Consider the following 19,626-nt stretch of genomic DNA (forward strand, 5'->3'; position numbering starts at 1 on the left):
AGGCAGAAAGAAGATAGAAAAAAATGGAAGAGGAACAGAGATTGGGGGAGAAATCAAGGTGGAGCTGGAGAAAGAGGACCTAGATCCTGGTGGCCATGATTGGCGATAGGTAGATATGAATATTTTTAAGGGATTTTATGGTCTTTATCTCTTACAGAAGGGCTGTTTGTATCTTTGTCCGTTGGATTTAATCGTATTGTGTAGAAGGTTTGTGGATTGAGAATGTAATATATAAACCTGCACAAAAAGCTCTCAGGCCTTGGAGTGATGTTTGTGCCAAGCAGTGGAGGAAAGAAAATGCCAGGGCGGTTAATATCCACCTAAGACAGAAACAGCAGGGCAGGCGGCATGACCTGTGTGTTCGGCTCCATACTAAAGTGGTACCCACAGAGTGAGGATGTCAGGGGCTGATAAGGAAATAAGCCTTCCACTTTTAATAATTACTGCAACACACACACATAGCTCAATTTCAACCTGCCATATTGGTTCAGTGGCTGGGCTCTTTCCTCCAAGACTTCCTTGGTTATCTCAAAGCCTTCATTTCACTCCCAGCTCAGCGTCCTAAATCTGCCCTCGGCTTAATTATGTTTCTCATATCCCACCTGCTGCCCAGGCCCAGTGCAGGAAGTGGCCAATGGCCACTCTGCCCCAGATCTCACAAAGCTAATGGCTGCTCCTCCCCTCAAAGCAAATACACTTTTCCTCCCCTGCATCTCTTCTCCTGCCTGCAGGGACCTGGAAGTCCCGCCTCTTTCCTTCTGCTCAATCATTGGCCCTTGGCATCTTTATTGATCAATCAAGAACCAATTGGGGAACAGGGTCTTAGCACCAGCACCACCCCATACAAATCTGATTTCTGAGTTAGGGCCTCCTAGATGTCCCAAAATGGCCTTGAACTCCTGAGCCTTGGCCTCGGCCTCCTGAGTGCTGAAATTATAGGTGTGCACCGCTGCCTGGCTGAGGTGACATTAACCCAGACTCTGGCTATATCTTCACATCCCAATGAGCTTCTGTATTTGCTGCAAAATTCTGTCTGTGTGACTTCTGGGAGAGAGAGTACTTGAGGCTCATCAGATGTCCCCAGATTTTTGAGAAAAACTGAATCCGAAGAACACAGGACCAAGAAGGAAGCAGACCCCAGCATTGAGACACACCATGTCACAGAGTGGCCATGTCACAGAGTGACAGCGTCACACAGTGCTCTAATCCGGGGAAGCCACAGGTGTCTGTTTGGCAAAGGACGAAGTTAAAAATAAATCTTAGGCAGAATCTCAAGGTACAAAACACAGACATCTCTGTCTGTGGTAAGGAGGGAAATGGCCATGCCCCTTCCCAGCCTTGGTACTCCCCCACTCCTGCTTGTCTGTGACCTCAGTGGAACCACGGAACTCCTTACAAAACACCAAAAGCCACCATGTTTGTAGAATTGTTAGTGCCTCCTTGGGAAATAATGCACACCGTGATAACATCTCTCAGAAATGGAACAATGGGTTAATGATGCTTGATACTTAATAGACATTACGGTGATCCATTTTCATAAAACCACGCAATACTGGTACGTGGAACTGCTTCCTCAGCTTTGAGGTAAGATTTGTGTCTGAATTGTCAAGGTTTTCTTTACTTAAGCAGCAGATCCTCCGTGACGCACAGGTGTAGTTATGGCTCTGATTTTTACCTGAGACTCTCAAGAAGCACATCTGCTATGGTTTTCTCCAGTGAATTGCCCTCAGTAACTTACTTCTCAGATAAATTTTGTTTCAACTCTTCCTGAAGCAGCTCTCTGTCGTGATCCAGACAATACTACTGTATGAGCACATTCAGTAACAATTCAAAAAGACATGCACGCTGTGACACTCTGCTCGGTGTTATACAAGTTTTACATTTCTATGCATGAAACTATAAATATGCACCGATGAATATGCATCAGAGTTACCAGAGCTTCCTCTCGTGTTCCTATTGAAAAAAAGACAACAGTCATGTTCTAAATGATTGACAAACAACTGGGGAAAGAATTTTTTTTTTTTTTGTCACTGGCTCAGATCTACGATCCTATGACAGAATTCTCCAAGGGGAGGTTACGTTGTATGTGCGTCCTCGGGTTACCTATTGTGGGGCAATATACTACCGTGATTACACGAGGATCATCAGGGAGGGACAAACAAGATGGCTAACTACCCTTGCGGCTCCTCAGCTGTCCTTTATCCACTGGAACATGCAGCATTTTGTGGGGTTGCAGAAGAAAGGCATTCTGGGAGAGAAAATCGTGACACTCTGGGAGAGAAAATCGTGACTTTTTTTTTTTGTCTTTGGTTGTTTCTTAAATACAATACAGGAGCTTAGAGACTAAAAAATAAGATAATTTGAAGAAACATCTATGCACCTTATTCCTAATTAATACGGGGGTGGGGGGGCAGTTCATGACAGGGTTTTTTCTGTGTAGCTCGGGCTGTCCTGAAATTCATTCCAACTACATTTTTTAAAATACAGGCTGTAAAAATCAACTCTATACTAACCACTCGTAATTAACAGAGGTCTGTATTTTGTCAAGATGACTTTGCTACAGAACATGCACAAATCTGAACATCTTTAACTGTCTTGTGCCTAACGTCTCGCCAGCAAGGACGACACGCAGCAACAGGATTCTTCTGCGAACAACCTTTATTGTAACAAACTCTTGTAACGAACTCTTGTGCAGGGGAGTTTTGAGGAGGAAAAGTGCACTGCTTATATAAGCCCAGGAGACTCGTGCCGCTTCCTGATTGGTGCGCCCTCCAATATCTCATTAGCATGCCCTGAGAGCGGGCTGTAATGTGCGTGGTACATGTGCACTGCGTCCCTCAGGCTAGACAACAGCTCTGTTTGCTGAATCATCGACAGGAATCCGGCGCCATCTTTGGGTGCGGCACAAACGGCTTCCAACATCTCCCCTTTTTTTCTTAAATAAAACATGGCCGATCAACCATCAGGCTCTTGTTGGACCTTTAGTGTTCGAGACCATGATCAGCAATAACTTTGGGTAAGGCACCTTCCTACGTGCAATGGGAACGAGCCCTGCAGGGTGCAAAGGCTGCCTTAGTGTAGGACACCCGATCCTGGTGCAATGCCTCGAAGGCTCAGGGTGCAGGGGCTATCCATACACAGACCCAACACTTTTCCTAAAGCATACTAAGCCAAACAGAGGGAGAGGTGCCCATTTCGAGTGCAGCAAGAGCTTGTGCTATGACCACTATGTCACGTTATTGTTGAGTACGGAGTTTGCACACCATCTAGAGCAGAAACACAGTCTCTCTGCACAAAAGCATGCCAAAATTACTTGATAAGGCAAAAAGTTCTATTTTCCCCTAACCCTGCTAATTCTGTGTCTAAGGGCAAGTACACTACATCAAAGGTTTTAATGGTGTCAAACAAACGAGGAAATAGTTTTGCATTAAGGCAAATGCGCATCAGTTTTGGAAACACCCACAGAATCCCCCATCACGGTTCCACTTGAATCATCATGCAGGACAGGCTCATCAGAAGCAGGTAGAACAGCATCTTGTTCTGGTAGCACTCGACGTGTTAGATGTTCTGGGATCCAAATCGGGCTTTCTTCTTCCTGTGGAAACACACAAATAGCTCCCCTGGATCATATTAAAATAGGATCCGGGCCTTTCCAATCACCAGTGAGGACATCTTTCCATTTTACTAACTCTTTAGGTGGAACGGGCCATTGTCCATGGTGCTCGGCAGCTGAATGGCCATGAGCATCCAAATTTAAAAAAATTTTAAGGTAAGAAGTGTAGTAGAAATGGCCATTTTGGGTGTAGGGGGCACCTCTTCAATTCCCCCTTTTTGTTTGTTTAAATAAACCTTTAGGGTACAATGAGCACATGACCCTGAGGATTATAAGGCAATCCTGTCAGATGTGAAACTCCCATGTGATGGCAAAATTGCTTGAATTTTGCCGAAGTATAGGCAGAACCATTATCTGTTTTTAACACTTTAGGTATGCCCCATGCACTCCACGCTTCAAGACAATGAGTAATAACATGAGAAGCCTTTTCTCCCGATAAAGAAGCAAAAATAACTCCTGAACAGGTATCAATGGACACATGTAAAAGATACTGAGATAATTGTTTGGAATAATTTGCAGCTTTGGTAAAATTTTCATACTGAATACTGGTCACACATAATCCTGAGAACTTCCATTGGCAGCCCAGCTGGGCAACCTGCCACAATATATCTATCTGTTCTTGAACCAAATCAATTCTCTAAGGTATTATTATAAACAGTTCTTATATTAGGAGAAAAGGTAAAGAGGCTCTTAACTGCCCAACGTACTCCCTGAGATTGACAGCCAGTCCAAGGAGGCATGGCTGAATCTCTTCTTCCTGTACAGAAGGGTGACCACTTAGGTTGGGCTGGAATAGACAAATTACCCTTTGGCTGGGAAATAGGCCAGCGACTGGCAATCCAGGTGGCATCAGCCTCCCCAGGTTTTTTGTATAATTAGCAGTGACTCTATAAGTTCGGACTGACTCTGCCAACTCTTTAACTTGCTTATGCTTGAGGCGGTGATAACCATGGACACAGTTTTCCTCCTCGAACACGGGAAACATTTGCCTGAGGGCACGGCGTGTCTGTGGTGAACAAAAGGAGAACTTGCACTTCCTCTCTGGATAAAGCGGAGGAGCAGAAGCCACCGCTGCTTTAAGAGCTTTCGGTTTCGCTACAGGAGTCCTCCACCCTGATGATATCGCTCTGCCTCATATTTCACTGCCTCCTCCTCTAAATAAATCTTCCTCCTCAGACTCAAACAATTCATCCTCTAATTCCTTGTCTGCCAGCTCTAAAGCTTTTTTCTCTTTTAAGGGATACAAAGTATCCTCTCCGGGAAACTTGTACTTCGATTCCCAGGGCTGAATTGTTTTCTCTCCCAGCAATATTTCCTGGGGCTCTCCCGGCAGTCCTTCTGCCTTTCAGTTTTCTTTTACTTTCGTTTTGAATTTCGCTCCGTTTCTGACATATTCTGGACATGCCTCTCGGAGCCTACCTGTTTTAATTTTTGTTCCTTGCACGCTCCCAATTTTATTCCGCTCCGTTTCTGACTTGCCTTCTTGGTGCTGCCTGATAACTTTTTGTCTAACTAACTTCCTCAGCGATATTGTTAAAACAGTTACCACGACTGTAAGCAATAACCCTTCTACTGCCGGAGAGAATTCAAGGAGGGGCATGCCTCTCGGAGCTAACCTATTCAATTTCAGTCTGCTCTGTTTCTGACATGCTCTCTTGGCAAAGAGGGACATGCCTCTCGGAGCTTACCTGTTTAATTTACCTTTTCACAGTTCTGAATCCACTTCAGCGGACTGAAGGTTCCCCTCGGTGCCAGCGGTGTTAAGGCTTCCCGGGATTTTCGGCACCACTTGTCCCACACCTAACGTCCCGCCAGCAAGGACGACGCGCAGCAACAGGATTCTTCTGCGAACAACCTTTATTGTAACGAACTCTTGTGCAGGGGAATTTTGAGGAAGAAAAGTGCACGGCTTATATAAGCCCAGGAGACTCATGTCACTACCTGATTGGTGCACCCTCCAGTATCTCATTAGCATGCCCTGAGAGCGGGCTGTAATGTGCATGGTACATGCGCACTGCGTCCCTCAGGCTGGACCACAGCTCTGTTTGCTGAATCATCGGCAGGAATCCGGCGCCATCTTTGGGTGCGGCACAAACGGCTTCCAACATTTAACCAGCTTTCTAGTTTAGAGCTGATAAAGAAAAATGTTGGCTATTCTCACTGCTCGAACGGAAGAGAAGGCTTTTCCTGCCCTGGGCTCCCTTTGTAAACTTTGTGTTCTTGTGGAGTTTGTATACTTTTTAAACTTTGTAAGTTCTCAAGGCAGGAAAGTGGCCAGGCCCCTCCCCCAGACATCCCTAGCTGTCATAAAGGTGTTTCTGGCCACTGTAACGTCCACAAAGGTCGTCTCCACCCCATCAACAATACCCTCCTCAGATTGTGCTAGTTTTAGATGGAAAGTCTGAACAGGAATCCCACCAATCCCTGAGCTGCCCCAAAGCTCAGGACTTGAAATCCCACCAATCCTCACCCTGGAAATCTCCGCCCTAAAAAAAAAAAAACCTCTATCCCCTAGGAAATCTTCTGTATGTCCTGCCATCTGCTCCCTCCAGGGACCTCCAATAAATCTTTTATGACACTTGCTTCCTGCTGTGACTCTCACCAGAAGTGGACAAGAAGGCAAGAAGCAATGGAGAGAAGCAAAGAGAAGGAGCTTTGCTCCTGAGCTCAGCTGGGGATCCTCTCCCATGGGAGCTGCAAAACCTCTGCTGAGGAGGTGGCCTCAGAGCTGTGTGGTTTCTTGGCTCCCGTGTCTCAGGATGACTGTCCATTGGGACACCTTCTCCCCTCAGACCTGTTGGGCCTCCGAGTCCCAGGACAGCTCCCCATCCGAGCAGGAAGGCCAACATATGACACTTTTAAATTCTACCTGCCCATGTGAGGATCTGTAGACCATTGCGGTGTGCCTGCTTTGCTTTCGACTTCCAGAGGGAGCATTGCAAGTGATCTGCTCTTAGGGACATAAAGGGCTCGAATGTTACGTGGAGATCCGATCTCCTGACTGTAACACTCCATCTTGAGATATTCTTTCTCTTCCCATGTTGCCTCATTCTGCAGCCACTTATATCAGCATCCTGTATTCCTGTTTCTACTGCCATCCTCCTGCCTGTGTGTTTATACCCTGGTACAACATCCTGTATTCCTGTTTCTACTGCCATCCTCCTGCCTGTGTGTTTATACCCTGGTACAACGGCCGCTTTGAGAGGAGCCGTCATGTCTCACTCCTTGACCACCCCTACGCGTGCCCGCTCAGCCATGTGTGTGCAGCTTCAGATTTAGTTTCCCTGGCTCCTCTGGAGAACCCATCTCCTCATTCCCTGTAACTTTACACGTGGATGGAGATATGACGAGATCTCTGTTATTGCGGGGTGGAATTCCTTTGAAAAGTTCGGCTGCGTGCACATCCTAAGTAGGAAAACAGAGGATGTGTTCCGTAGTCCAAGATGAATTGTGTGCCTACATCGTTAGTACAGACTTGAGCTCCGTGTCTCTCCAGTAGGTTAATGCAGTAGTCACTTGCCTAAGACAAATGCTACTGATCAAGGGTGCAACTTAGTCAAGACTGCAGGGCAGCGCATCACCGTTATGACATGACAAGGTACTTCCATTATGGATTCCCTAGTGAGGCATTCCAATTTGCAGGTTATCTAGGAATAACTACCACAGGCGAGTTGGGTTAATTTTTTTAATGTGTTAACCTTTAAAACTCAATCATGGGGAAGGAAAGACAGATCAGCAGTTAAGAGTACTGGCTGGTCTTGTAGAAGGCCCAGATTCAGGTCTCAGGACTCACATGGCTGCTCATGACAGTCTGAAACTCTGGTTTCAGGGGACCTGCTGCCCTCTTCTGTCCTCCAACGACACAAGGCATACTCATGGTACGCACACACTGTATGTACATGTACAGTAAAATAAGAATAGTAAGATTTAACCACTTACCTCCTAGAATGTTAAAAGTATAGATAATGATCTCAATTGATATAAAACATGTACTTTATAAAATTTAATACCTATTCCTGAAAGGAAACCCCTTAAAAATTAGAACTGAAGAAAATGTCTTCATTCTGACAAGTGATTATTTGTATCCTAAAATTCTTAAGTGAATTCCTCCAGGTGCAGAGCGAGAGTAACCCTCACTGCTGTGACTTGTGTTGGTACACAAGAGCCCAAGTGTAGAGAGATAAGGAGTATGAAACTGCTTACATTCTGTTCCCCCATAATTCCATAATTCCTTTCTTAGTAACTATACACGCTGATGAGCAAGTCTGTTCTGACATGTCATATGGTAGCTGGATTGGTTTATAATACCCCCACACTAGAGGCATCCAGTTCATCACCCATCAAATAGATGAATAAATTTGGACATAAGGAACAACACACAGTAGCATCAATATATATTGTCAGCATCCTTTCAAGCCAAAGGGTTCAGACAAAGAGTTATCTAGGGTTGACTCCATGCTTCAAACACTTAACCATGGTGTCAGAAGACTCGGTTGGAACTGAATGAAAGAGGGGGTCGTGGAACGAGGAGAGGTTCCATTCCCTGGCCTGAGTGGCGTCTGCATGTGTCTGTTGGCTGTTCCTGCACAGTGCAGTCATGACTCATGAACTTCTCTGTGGTTGAAATTAAAGAGGGCTGACACAAAGCCTGTCATTGGACAAGAAGGAAGGGGAGGTGGGAACAGAGTTTTAGAAAGAGGAAGAGGAGGAGGGGGCAAAAGGCCAAATGGAGGACGACCCTCTTGCGTGTCTCTGCATAGATATAGGTTGTTATGAATATTCTAAAAGGATGGGTTTGTATGGGATTGTATGCTGTCTGGATGGGCAAATTATATCTTATCAATTAGATCCGAGATATTGCGTGGCATGTTCTTTCATGTGGCGACTTAACTGAGTTCAAGTAAAGCGTGGTGGCAGGGTGCTGCGCTGGAACGGACTGTGGACTGCTCGGGTCAGTGACAGCCAAGGGCAGAGGTGCGCGGAACGGTGCGGAAACCGGCCGTGAGAGGGAGCCGGCCGAGGCGTGCAGCTCGGAGAACTACCCACCCAGGTCAGAGCAAGCAGGCTGAGCAGAGAACAATCGTGGGAGTGCAGAGTGAGGTGTGTCTGCAACACCCGTCCAACACCCGTCCATGTTCCTCCAGCAGACGGCGCCATCTTCCTGCCGCTGTCAGCTCAAGTCTGTGGATGGCTTCCCAGTCGCCTCACACAACTCAGGGTACCAGCAAAATCTCGTCCAGTGGCAGTGGCAGGACCAAGCGTTTGTTCTGATTGTGATTTGAGTGTGAACTGTTCCTCATACGCTTGTGAATTCAAACACTTGGAGCCCAGATGGGACTCCAAGAGTCTCCCTGGAGGAAGTGAGGTCACTGGGTGGACCTTGAGATTCTGAGGAGCTGGCCTTTCTCCCTGCTCCCTGCTTTCTAGCTGTCGACACAACGTGACCAGCCACCTCACAGTGCTGCTGCTGCGCCACAATTAACTCTTCTCCCCTTAAGTTGCTTCTTGTCAGCATTTGGTCACATTAACAAGAATCGTAACCAGCGTTGGGTGGTGACTGAACCGCTTTACTTCATGCGACACTGTGCAGCTTGGCTTAAGTGCGCATTGTTCCGCTGCCGCTGTCTTCAGCGATGATGGTGATAAGGGTTTATTTTCATCTCTGAAGGTTGCAGAACCACAGGATGAATGGTAACTGTTAGGAAACATGAATCCCAAGCCTAATGCAACAATCAGACGGTTAAAGTCTCATTGGTGTGAGCTCTGGACTCCAAGATCACACCCAGGGATGTTACTTAAGTTGGACTTGGGGCATTACTCACTATAGCTCAGTAGGTCTGGCACGTCTGTCTGGGGATCAAGGCATCTTTCCTTAAGAAATGGCCTCCAACGCAGATGGAAATGCATTTCCTTTATGTATCCAGGCTAGCATCTGTTCTGTTCGTTGCTGCATGCTTTTCATGTAGTTTAAGTATATTGCATTAAGAATTTGCAATGTCTGCAATCACATTTCTAAGGTTGGTAGAATATTGGCTTTGTGTGTGTATCCATGTGTCCATGTGTGTGCGTGTTTGTGTGTGCGTACATGCACGCAGGAGTACACACACACCTGCGTACAGGGTGCCCAAATGGTTGTTTATGTCCCCTTATCAACCTAAGAACACTCATACAAAGCAAAAGTAAGTTACCCCTGTGTTTGAGGAGAGTGGTCTTTCTGTTGATTTCCAGAGTGTGGTTTTATAACTTTTTTTAAAATAAAAGAACGTTTGAGAGCAGTATTGCGAGCCCCTCCCTACAGGGGGTTCTTTAACAGCCAAATAACCATTCTGGTGTCGTAAGCCTAGTAAAATAGCCAGCCACGTCATAACTGGACCTTTTACCTCAAAATAGCTCAACACCACACACATGCTATAGCCTGCCCTTTAGTGAGGAGTGTACCCCATTTGTGGAGAACTATGTCATTTATGATCCATTTCATCACACAGTTGAAAATACAATTCCCTCTAATTAATAGGGGGCTAACATTCTGGCTTTTATTACATCGCCATCTTCCGCCAGGACTCAGACGCGGGACACTCAGACAGGGAGTTCCTGTAAAAGGTTGTGGAGCCCTTTCCCTCTCTTCTCGGGACGCAGGCTTTGGAGTCCAAACCCGTGTGGTCAGACTAGTCAGACTACAAGACATACATGAAACACAGGGTCTGTTTCATGCCCATAGAGCATAAAAGAAGGTCAGCCATGCCCTGCTTTCTACCACTTCTAAGCCACGGCCTATGCCACGGCCTGTGGCAAACCTTGGAGCCCTAGCCTGGAGCTCAGGACACACAGGAAGTTTATATTGTGCTGTGCCACGCAGAATCCTGACTCGCTGGCTTCAGGAAACTGTGGCTGAGAAGGTCACTGCTGACTGCGCGCCTGGCCCACCGCGGGCCTGCCTGTCTAACACCTTCAGAACAGAGGCCTGGGGCGCTTTGTTGTAAGCGAACACTGGTAAAACCTGGTAATTCTGAACTTGTCAGTATGGCTGAGGGGCTTTTCCTGTTGTTTCCAAAGCACCTCACTTTAGTCGTAGAATGGTTGGTGTTGGGGTTTTTGTTTTGTTTGTTTTTCTTTTTGTTTTTGAGACTTTTACCACGTAACTCAAACAGGCCTGTGTAGCCTGGGCATCCTTAAGCTGTTGCCTCTGGGGGCTCACCTCTGTCTCCATGATGAAACTGAAGCTTCATCGCCACACCAGCCTATGCTTACTTTTTACTTGTAGGCACAATCCAAGGTTTCACCTCTGACACAGACTAACCTGTCCTTGCTGACAATGAGTTCACTACTCTTCAGTGTGACAAACTCAGTGTGGTTACACACTATCGCCTCAAGTTTTACTCAAGTTGCAGCCACCTCTCAGAGTCTCGGTTCACCCACAGGTATAACTAATGCCAGACTTGACCAACCACAGAACGAAGAGATTCAGAAATAAGACACCAGCCGTGTATACTGTCCTTACTAAACAGCAATGCCACTCGGAACATTTCCACGGTATGTGGTTTTTACAAATACTGCAGATACGGTTCAGAGTGTGGCCGTACCGGAGAATGGTGTGTGCACATGCAAAGACTGCCGTCTATACAAGAGCCTTAAACATCTGCGCAATCAGCAACCCAGCCCCACAGATGCCTGAGAGTGAAGGGTGCATGTCACCTCAGCCTTGACCAAGGTGACACGTGGGAGACAGTGTCTTCCCCTGCACACCCATTTCCCTGTGCCCCTCATGTCTCATTGTGGTAGGTGTGGATGTAGAGTCACCAGGGAAACCGTATAAACAATGTGTTCTGCAGTGACGGGAGAGTTAGCAGTCTAAATTCCCCGTGCTAGAGCACTCAGGCCGGCAGCCAGTCTGTGGTACTGAGAATTAACTATGTGCACACACCTTCCAGAGCCAGGTTCTCACTTTTGATTACATTGAATACGCCTCCTTTTAGATTATTCACTGAGAATTCGGACTTAACAAGAATTGAAAACTATTTTCCTCAAGTAGTTGCTAGGCTACTTGCTTCAAGTCTCCATTAAACACGGCCTTCAAGCCACACATTTCTTCTTGCTAAAGAAAGCCCTGGTGCTCACGGCCTGTCTGACGATTCTTTTCCCCCGTGAAAGGCCGACCCTTGGAGCGTCGACCTTAACTCCTGCCCTTTTTCTTTTGAAGGGACCAAGAAAAAGAAATCAAAGCCATAAGAAAATGGAAATCCACGAGATCTGTGAACGTGAGTAACTATTGCAGAGCTGCTTTATAGCAGAAGAACCCGCAAATAATTGCAATAAAATGTTGAGGGTCTCTCTTCATCTCTGAAGCTGGCTTCAACCTATGTTAATCCTCCTGTTTCAGCCTCCAGGTGTGATAAGACGCTTGCAATACTGCAGGACGTGGGTTGCTCTTTTTTTCCTTTCTTCTTTCTTTAATTGTTCTAAAAGACAGGGTCTGGTGACAGAGCTTCGGCTGACCTAGAACTCGCTGCGTAGAATACACTGGCTTCAACTCACAAGGATCCTCCTGCCTCTGCCTCCTCAGTGCTGACACTGAAGTTGTGCACCCCAACACCCAGCAACCTGTGTGTTTTAATCCGTCAGGGTTTGCCTCCGTGCTAAATAATGTGCTCTCTGAGAATGAGAAATAATTTGCCCCGATCCTCATTTTATTTTTGTTCATAGGTAAGTAATATACCACTGAAATCTAGAATCAGAGCTCTACGCATAAACCAACACAGTTCACGGTGTTGTTCGTGTGAACAACACATTAACTGCATGGCAGAAGCTGCAGGTGGTGTGGAAGGAGGAGCAGGAGAGCCGGCTCTGGGATCTGGTTGCCTCACCATTCAAGCAGTTTCTTCTGCAGCTGCTTCGTCTTTGGTGATGTCAATACCCGTTACTGAGAAAGAGTCCGGCAAAGGCCATGTGATAGTGTGAATGGGAATTGCGCCCCCCCCCCCCCCGTAGACTCCAGTGAGTAGATCTTGATCTACAGTTAGTAGAGTTGTTTGGGAAGGATTAGGAGCCATATCGCTTGCCAGGGACTAGCCCCAGCCTTTAGGTCCTGAGACACGGCATTTGGACTATCCAAAAGCTGATGATCTCTGGCCTTGTAACTCTCTTAACTGTTCTTCAGGGTTCTCTTAGCAGCAGGGATCTGTGAGGTTAGGTGCTTCCTCCTACTGAGGCCAGACAAGTCAGCCCACCGAGAAGAGCATATCCCACACACAGGCAACAGCTTTTGGATAGTCCCCCTTCCAATTGCTCAGGATCTACATGAAGACCAAGCAGTACATCTGCTACACAAGCGGGGAGGCCCAGGTCCAGCCTGTACATGTTCTTTGGTTGGTGGCTCAGACTCCGAGATCCCCAAGGGACTAAGGACAGGGTGATATGCAGGGGGTCCCCACCCACTCAGAAGAGAAAGAAAGGGAGTACAGGGGAAGGATGTATAGAAGGGGGCAGTGAGCAGGATATAAAGTGAATAAGTAAAATATAAATTAAAATTTAAAATCCATATATACAATTTTTTCAAGGTCAGTTGCTTGCAGTGGGTTTTTTTCCTCTGACTGGAGGACCCCACACTGATCTGGTGAGAGGCTCAGAGTTAATTAACTCTTTGTGAGCCAGATAAAAAGGAAAAGGAAGGAAGTCAGGCATGCAGAAGAAAAAACACACGCTCTGTGCAGAGAAAGAAAAGCTTCAATAACTTTATTTCTGTCTTAGAGACAGCCTTCATATTAGCTCTAAAAATTACCTCATACAGCTGTCCGGTCAGCCTGAGCAGGTTGACTGTGTATGCAGAGCAGGTTCTGTTATAAAGCAAGTGGGTTCTGAGAGGGGCAGGGGACTGGTTTGGTTTTTAACATCAACAGTGTGGTGGATCAGCTTGTGTATATTGAGTGATCCAATTTGAGCAGAGAGGTTTAGGTTTAGTTTTCACTTTGGTTTTGTTTATTTTATATATAGAAGTACACTATGCTATCTTCAGACACACCAGAAGAGGGCATCAGATCTCATTACAGATGGTTGTGAGCCACCATGTGGTTGCTGGGAATTGAACTCAGGACCTCTGGAAGAGCAGTCAGTGCTCTAACCACTGGGCCGTCTCTCCAGCCCAGAGCTTTAGGTCTAATAGTCTTCCTCAGTTTCCCTCTGATGGCTACGGACTTGCTCCTGGACTAACAGCTTCTGTTTCATTTGGTTTCATCACAACCCACCATATTTTTGAGAAGTTCAAGGCTCGTTTTATCCTCCCCGTCTTCTCAGAATTTCCATCTCTCCCCTGATGGTGTCTCTGGGACTAACAAACAAGGTACCTTCAGAATATTTCTGAGGCCTTCCTTCCTGGGAGCAAAATTTTATTTCGTCATTTCCATCTGTAAGCAAATGGCAGCCCCTGGATGTACTGTCTCTAGAGGTAGAACTCTGGCCCCTTGGTCCTTCTGCTGGTGCTGATTATTCCTGAGTGGTTGAATGCCAGGAGCTGTGTAGTGTCGAGCCTTCATCATTTCTCCTGAGGTCACATGGTAGACAAGACCACCCTCATCTCCAGTCTACGGCTAAGCACTAAGACCATGAGACTAACATTCAGATACCAAATTAGGCTGAAATCTCAGCCTCACACCTTGTATCCCTGCTACCTGAGACTATCTCTGTCTCACTAGATTTACTGTGATCGTTAGCTACAGGCAGGGTAACTAATGTGCATGTGAGAGCCGGTGTGTCCTCAGGCAGAAAACAGGTCAGATTTTCCACCTGAGGATCTAAACATGAGAGGCTGACCTGGGATCTGGGAACCAGGTTAGGAACGGAGCTCAGGTCCTCTGTGAGAGCAGTCTGCACCTAATCCAGGAAGCCATCTCCCTAGCCCTGAGAAGAAGTATTCTCATCCCAAAGGATCAGCAACTCTGAGAGTGTCAGTCTCGCAAAATACTGCAGAGATCCAGGTCTCACTTCCAGTACTGTTAATTTGATAGATTGTCAATTATTGAGACAAACACATGAAAACCCAGCTTCTGCCCTAGGGTCTTGGCAAATGGAATTTCTTCATGAGAGCTTGCACAGTCCGTGTGGCAGTTCCTCGGCAGGACTGTGAGTGGCCTGGCAGAGATGCAGGCACTCTGAGGAAACACTTGTCTCTCAGTCTGACTATCAGGGTGTTGAAACAACAGACCCCAGCCAGAGAAATAAGAATTCCCCCAGGAAGCTCATGCCAGATGAAGGAAACAGCAGCACCAGCCAGAGGAGAAACTTATCTCTTGGACAAATATTTCACATAATTCTAACAACTCACGAGACCAGTGTCCAGGAGGAGAGACTGGAGCCCAGACAAGACTGGGTCCATGGTGGGTCAGGCCATATCTTGATGAGGATAGACATTCCTATCCCTCTCTTTAGACTGGGACCTCACTTCATGACCCTGAAGAACTCAGGGATATTGCTGAATGTCTTTGTCCCTCCCCCCATGTGGCCACATTGAATGAACCACCTTCCTCTGCCTTGTACCTTTAACTTGGCTCTTTTATTGGCCTATTGGTCAACCTGATTTGGGAGTTGTGACCCCCAAGTTGAAAACTGGACTGAGGGGAAGGTCACAAAATGCTGCCAAATCAGGGCTTGCCACTAGCCAGAGAACACTGGTAAGGTCTGGGGACTTTTCCTGTCTGACTAGCCACCTGTCATGAACTTGCTGAGTCTCTGGGATGTGCATTGGATTACAGGGCACCGCACAATGCAGAGCCTGGGACAACAGGGTCTATGTAAACATCACCAGCTCTGGCCCCAGGCATTGCCGCTGTTCTAGAGCTGTAGACTGAACAGCTTTCAGAGAGCTAACCCATAGCTAGCCACAGCTCCGATTCTCAGCAGGTTCTCCTGCACACTGGACTAGGTTCTCCTGCTGATGTGGTAGTGATAGGTCCTTCCGTGAACTGAGCCATGAGCATCGATCCTTATTCCTAAGAGCTCACACTAGATGAAGGGTATCATTAGAGCCTCCAGGGACCTGCCTTCAGACCTTGACAGCTGAAAGGCTCTGGCAGACCCAAACATGGCAGACATGGAGCCAACAGGTTCTGCCTTTCTCGCTCCCCCTTGCTAAACCACAGATTATATCCCTAAAGTTCGATTCCATGACTACTCAGAGCCACACAAAGGAGATGGGTCATCCTTGTCTTCTATCTTGAATCTCTCGCTTCTTCTCTTCCACCTTACCAAAACTTTTGTCCGCACCCCACTCTCTACTGTCCAATCATGTGTCGCCTTGACATCAGCCTGTGCTCATCTAAAACAAACCAACTCATCCTAAGACAGGGTTTCCTCTCTCCCTTGATAAATCTCCATTTCCCTGGGGATCCTGTCTACATCCTCAAATGTCAGGAGTCATCTAGGAAAGGATAAGGCTAGCAGGTGACCTTCCTGGAGGTGGCCCACCATCTTTGCATGGTATGTGATGGGTGAGCTCTGGAGAGGAGTGGCCACAAGACACATCATCCCAGGATTGCTTCTTGCAGCTGTCAATATTGCATAACCTAAGGAAGGATTCCTGGGCATCAGCCCACATTACTGAGCAAATTTCCTGCAGATCAACATGAAGATGAACTTGCATGAATTAGTGCTGTCTAGATGAACAAATGATTTTATAGAATTTCTGATTTGATTCAAATAATCTTAGGAAAAAATTTTAAGAGGTGGTTTCCGTTGTTTTGCTAGAAAGATGTAATAAAGTTAGAATCAAGAATAGAATGTGCCCACTCCTCATAATGGTAAGTAAAGGCTACATAATAAATACAATGAGCTTTTATGGTTACACTAAAAAGAGGACTAGGCTTGGGAAAATTTGTGTTCAAGGATGAAGCCACAGGTGTGCACTACAATAAGGTAAAACTGTTGCTTTGAATTTAATATATGCTTACAGTAAGAAACACTGCTTTGAACATGTTATTGGTACCTCTCTGTAACTCCCTTTTTTGTAACATTTTATCTATGAGGTAATTCTTACTTAGAGAATGTTTTGTCTAAAAGCTATAGAAAGCTGATACCAATAAAGGAAGAAAGGTGGTGTAGCCATTTTCCACTTTGCCTGGTGTGTACTGTCTGTGTGAGTGACTTCTTTCCTTCCTCTCATTTCTCTCTGGTTCAGAAAGAGTTAACAATTCCTGAGCCTCTCAGCTGGTCAGCCAGGGGCTCCCAGCAGACTCATCTAGAAAGGAACTCCATTAATAAACCCTTTTACTTAACTTCCAGCTGCTAGACAGCATCTGTTAATTCACTAGAAATCGGTGCTTACTTAAGCACAGAGTCAAGTTCCCAAAGTTCAGTAAGCACAGAGTTGATGGGGGAAAGAGCCGGCTGTCTTCCACCACAGAATAAGCAATAGAGTGTTAAGTTTCCAGCCCCTGGTACAGCGAGAGTTCTGAGGCCAGAGGTCATCAGTCTTCGGGCTTCCATCCAACTGTGTTCTACCTCAGCTCTGAGCCAAAAGGCGGGACAGACACTGGGTACTATCCAGAGGCAGTCTGTTATCTTTCTGAGGCAAACGTTCCTTCCCCGCTTTCCCTTGTTTCTTTCCCCTTCTCCCTAGTCAGTGTGTCTCTTACTCCCTGCCCTTTGTCACTCTAGGGCAAAAGAATGTCCTTTGTGCTGAGAATGTGGCCTTGGTGTGTCCTGTGCTGACTCCAGTCCTTTCCTATGACTTCAGTCTTCCCCAGCTGTCTCCTGACACCTTCCATCTCTGCATTAACCATATCATTTTCTTTCAGTCCCCGGAACGATGCATCAGCTCCTACAGCTCTTCAGTAACTGTGTCTCTGCCATCTGTTCGCCACAATGTTGCCGTCGGTGCTGATCCAGTGTGCCCAGCTTCTCCCTTACTGCATCATGGTACACTGTGTGGGAAGGGTGAAGGGGCCAGCATGCTGGGCGCCACTCATGCTGGTGAAAGACATGGTTTAAAGATAACATAATGGCAATTTCTCATCCACAGCGGAGAGCAGAGCCCAGGCAGTCTCCTACCTAGATAGTACACAGGCCTCATTCTATCCCAGGAGGGAAAACAAAGCTTGCTCCTGTCTCTTTTATTTTAAATGAGCTAGCCATTCCTATACATCACCCTGACATGGGTTTCCCCTTTCCTTTGATAATCTGCCATTTTCCTTTGGATCGTGTCTGTCTTCGCTCAATCCAGAGGCAGCCCATTGTCCCTCTGGGGCAAATATTCCTTCTTCCCTCCCCATGTTCCTTCCCCCTTCTCCCTAGTCGGTCTCCTGTCTTTCTCTTACTCCCTTTGGGATACACCTCAAACATTGAAAGGAAAGCTAATTTGGCGCCAATGTAAAGGGAATGAGAGATCAGAACTTTCAGAAACCATTGAGTAAGCCTGTCTGAGAAACACTTTGATACTCATGTTCAGAGCCAAGCATAAGTGATTCTTGTAAAATAGCTGCCATTTTAGGAGCTGAGAAGCTCTTCCTATCACCGTATCTTTATTAAAGCTATAACCTAAACATGTTTCACGGTTGAATTAATGGGAGAAGGTGAATGTTTTGAAGCTCGGTGAAACCTCACGGAAACAATTCCTTCCATGGCCAACCTACACACCTGTGTGCAGCTCTTCTCTGTCCGTCTGACCAACCTGTCTAACAAATATAACTTAAGGGACAGGAATGTGGCTCTGTCCCCATGCTCCTGGACAGAGCATCAGGCACATCACAGTGACGTTGCCTAATTCCTTAGAAGACTTGGAACAGAAAGAAGGAACATAGGGAAATGGCCAGCGATGTCTGCACAGGACACACAGAGGCCACGTTCTCTGCACAGAGAAGATTCTTTTGACCCAGAGTGACAAAGGGCATGGAGTAAGAGAAAGACAGGGGACCGACTAGGAAGAGGAAGAAAAGAACAATGGAAAGGGGGAAGGAACATTTGCTCCAGAGGGACATCAGACTGTCTCTGGATAGAGAAAACCAGACATGAACCATAGGAAAGTGGTGGCTTATCAAGGGGAAGGGGAAACCTGTGTCAGAACCAGTTGCTTTGTTTTGATGGGGCATGTTAATTAGGTGAGCCAAAATAGGGTTCTGATTGCTGGACTTTGAAAGTTGGACCTGAGGAATCAACCTCAGGAGGAAGAAGTGGCCAATAAGGGACTAGACCTTGGTGGCTGGCTTTAGGGCTGTAATCTATGGTTTAGCCAGGGGGAGAGAGAGGTGGAACCTTTCAGTACCGTGTCTGCTCAGACCTGCTAGGGCCCTTAGGCCAGGGTGACACCACCACCAAGAACCCACCTCCCACAATCAACAGCCTCCCAAAGGTCAGATAAATACGGATCTACCAATAAATCAATGCATCCGTTAGGTCTCAGTTCTGTCTCCGGAAGCTTCCTCACAAATGCACAGATACACAGCTGTGTGCTTCACTCGGTGTTTTTATACCAATGCGTAGACAGTCACAGTTCAACACGACAGTGAGCAGGCCCACGGTCTGCACTAATTCCAATTCTAACCGAGGAAACTCTAAATGGCTCACCTGTGTGTTGTAGCAGCTAAAGCACAGCCGTGGTCTGGTCACATTATCTACTTTTGCTCCTCGAGAACCATCAGCGGATAAATGGATTTTTAAACTATGTGCTACATTACAGGGTCATCTTATTGAGCTATAAAAAAGGTGAGATTCAGACATGTCAACATGAATGAGCTGACATAAGCCAGGCACAAAAGGACAAGGAGTGTGGGGGTCACTTTGTCTCAGGGGAGAAATTTACATACAGAGCTGGAGAGTTTGGGGTAGAGAGGGGGATGGGAAAATGTTTAATATGTGGGTGCACTGAAAAGGATCTAGAAATTGACAGTGAGGACAGATGTCCAGCCTTGCGGATTGAACTTAATACTGATGCACCGACCATTGAAAGATGGTCAGAGTGTTTGGCACCAACCTCTAGGAATCCTGTCGAGGATCCCCAAGATGAGAAGCCATGCCACGGTCTATCATAGCTG

The 19,626-nt window shown here is 46.5% G+C and overlaps 1 long non-coding RNA gene across 1 annotated transcript; it reads right to left on the reverse strand.

Moving 5' to 3' along the window:
• Nucleotides 1–2,650: 2,650 nt before the first annotated feature.
• LOC308419028 lies at nt 2,651–5,661 on the reverse strand. Its single transcript, XR_013974975.1, has 3 exons — nt 5,302–5,661; nt 4,419–4,619; nt 2,651–3,595 (listed from the first exon to the last, which is right to left on the reverse strand). It is a non-coding gene; the product is annotated as an uncharacterized lncRNA (long non-coding RNA).
• Between the last annotated feature and the right edge of the window lie 13,965 nt (nt 5,662–19,626).

Source organism: Micromys minutus, assembly GCF_963924665.1.
Source record: "Micromys minutus genome assembly, chromosome: 3".
NCBI classification, from domain to species: Eukaryota; Metazoa; Chordata; class Mammalia; order Rodentia; family Muridae; genus Micromys; species Micromys minutus.